The following is a 3,124-nucleotide window of genomic DNA, read 5'->3' as shown; positions in this document are numbered from 1 at the left end:
TTCAACTTCCAAGAAGCTCAACTACTGTAGCATGACCTTTGCATTGAGTCAAGATAGCTCGGAAATCTGAGTGGGCATCCCAGCATGTCTCAGAGCTGGTTTAAATACTTCTGGGCTCATGTTCTACTTCCTTACAGCTATTTTAGACACATCTGACCTGAGGACAAAACACACCAATATTTAGTTTCCCTGCCAGTACAACTTTCCCATATGAGCCACAGGTATCACAGAGCCTTCCTCGCCTTACAAATTTGTGAGTTTTGAAAGAAAGAAAGAAAATGTGTAAAAAGTTGATACTTTTGAGCTCATTCTGACACTTTTTGATCATGTCCCCAAATACTATTTTTAATATTATGCAAATTTTATATTTTTCTATAATATCAGACTTGACCAAAAACCTTACGAAAGTATTTTTTTTTAAATTTTGTGACTTTTCAGTTGGCCCTAAGAAAAATCATTCTTTTTATACATTCACTGAGGCCCGTGGATGCATAAATGTCAGAAATAAACCGATCCATTTTAATGTGCTTTGGGATGACATTTTTTAATTGAAAAAACATGAGTGTCCTCTCTTCATGGTCAGGCCTGGCAGTATGGGGAGTGTGGATGTGTGGAGAAGACATTTAATCACTGATAGTTTCAGCACATAAATCCTTCCAACATATCTGGCTCTCACAGTTCTAGATTCTAGGCTACAGTGCTTTATTTCTTCAACAAGTTAGATCTTTCTCTTGCTCAGGGACAAGATGTTCTTGAGATAATGTGTCACAAAGGCAAGCACAAAGCTCTTCATCTTTCAAATCTGACCCGATTAGGATAATACGAACACAGGAAAAAATAAAATACACGAGGGTTGAAAAAACAAAGGGTTGAAAGTTGGAACTTTGATAAATACTTCATCGTTACCATGTTTGGCAAAACCCATGGTGTGAGAGCTTTGCTTTAAAATTCATTACTGTGTTGTTTTAGAATTAAATAGTGGTACAGATCATCTTGGCAGAAAGTTATAAATGCAGATATAAACACACACACACAGAGAGAGTATGTAATATAGTATGCAAATGGAGGAGGAAAATTATCTCCTCTGTATGCCGAAGATACTCAGAGCAACATTTTACCATAATGGAAACTTAAAAACCAACTCCAGTGCCTGGTTACAAGAACTGGAATACTGTTGTGATTTTCTTACTTGTACAGGTCCTATTGTATTTCTTTCAGATCATTTGTTTTTATGTGCAAATGATATTTAGGAATCTTGCAGTAATTAAAATTGGGAGACTTCTAATTATGTATGTCTTGAATCACATGCTTGGATATAACTAGCCAAATATGATTCTACTCAGTATCTCTGGAAGCAACACTGTTCACATTTCCTCTCTTGTTTGGCTGAAATATATGTCTTCAAGGTCACATAACTTTGATAAGAATTACGGGTAAAAAGGTTGAGGAGTTCCAGCTTGAAACAAACATCTTGGGAAACAAAAACATTCTTTTTCAAAGGTTTGGTTACTCATTGCCTGTAGGAGGATAGAGGAAGAGTGTTTAATGAACAACACAGAACTGTTTGAAAAGTTTTAATTTACTACTGAAGAGTTTAAAAAATGTAACTTGAAGTATTCTTACCACATTAATTGGAGGAGTCTGTCCATAGCACTTTGCATTATTGTCCCCTCATTCCTGAAAACCTTTACCAACATATGTTTTGGGAATTTCCTCTCTATGCATATTAAAAATTAAAGATGAAATGATTAGTACTTTTTTTTTTAATTAGATGAATTGTCAAACTCTTCATATTGCTTTGAAAAAATTATCAGGATTCATGACTGTGTAAAACATGAAAGTGTTTGCCTTGTGTTGTAATCCAGGATTGGTTTAATGTCGTACTAGAAAATCATTTAAAAATTATTCTGCAATAAAGTATATTTCAGATATAAATTCTTGCCTTATTAGAAGAACAGAGATCTAAAACATTTGTATTCTTTTCCTACCAATGCTGTGATGACATACAGGTAGTCCTTGAATTATAATCAAAATTGGGAACGAGGATTGTCACAAGTTGGCATGATTGTAAAGTGTGATATCACATGACTACAATCCTAGCACTCTTTGTAGTGGTGGTTAACTGAGAATTGTGAATCGTTAAGTGATTACCCATTCCAATCCGAGGCTATTTAGGTTTGGTTCCTCCCAGCCTCAGGTAAAAGACTGCCCCCAATAGTCTCAGTCCATATAACTCTCTCCCCCCTAGATCTGTCACTTGGCTGCACTACATCCTCCCTTGTGAGATGGCAAGCAGCCCCAAAACCATACAGCTCTGGGAATGACTTCCACAATGCCTCCCATACCGGTCCCATAGTTGTCTTCACCACTCTGCATCCTGAGGCCACTCCTGCTGCTCTTTGCTCTGCTGCTCCAGCTCCCTTTCACTGTTTTCTTGCTGCACTACTGATTATCCTTCCCTCGATAAGTGGGGGGGGGGAGAGTTGAAGCACTCCACCAGTTGTAAGTGTGGGTGAGCTGCCAATGGTCCAAAATTTGATCACATGTCTGGGGGAAATTGCAACACCCTATAACTTTGGGTACAGTTCATAAGTTCAATTTCTCCCCCCCCCCAACCCTTTTGCTACTTCAAATGGTTTCTGATTTAACAGTTGTTAGTTGAGGACTATCTGTAGTTGCTTAGTACAGTGGTGAGTGCTAAGAAGTGTCTATGGAAGAGGACCATCTCTTCAACTGGTGTATTTCTCATGGGCACCATGGGATTGGAAGCTAAACTTCAATCTGGTGTGAGTCCTTAAAGAACACCAGACTAAGAAACCAATGCCAACTAAGTCAGGACTACTTTTATTATAACAGCTATAATAACAGCAACTTGCAGGCCTAAATGTGTTTCTGTCTTCCTGACTTTATTTTCATTTGAACTAGGGAAAGGCCTGTCTGAGACATATACTCAAATTAGTTTCTTGGAATGGGCTCCTCAAGCTCTATTTGTTTGACTATCACTTTGGAAGTAGTGTTTCCTTCTGTCCTTCAAGGCTGTTACCTATTTCCTTTACACTGGGTATTGTTATACTTGGATATAGGAGACTGCCAGGAGAAACAAAGAGGTATATGAAGGAACCAA

This window comes from Ahaetulla prasina, chromosome 3 (assembly GCF_028640845.1).
Source record: "Ahaetulla prasina isolate Xishuangbanna chromosome 3, ASM2864084v1, whole genome shotgun sequence".
NCBI lineage: Eukaryota > Metazoa > Chordata > Lepidosauria > Squamata > Colubridae > Ahaetulla > Ahaetulla prasina.
This window is presented reverse-complemented; position numbering follows the sequence as displayed.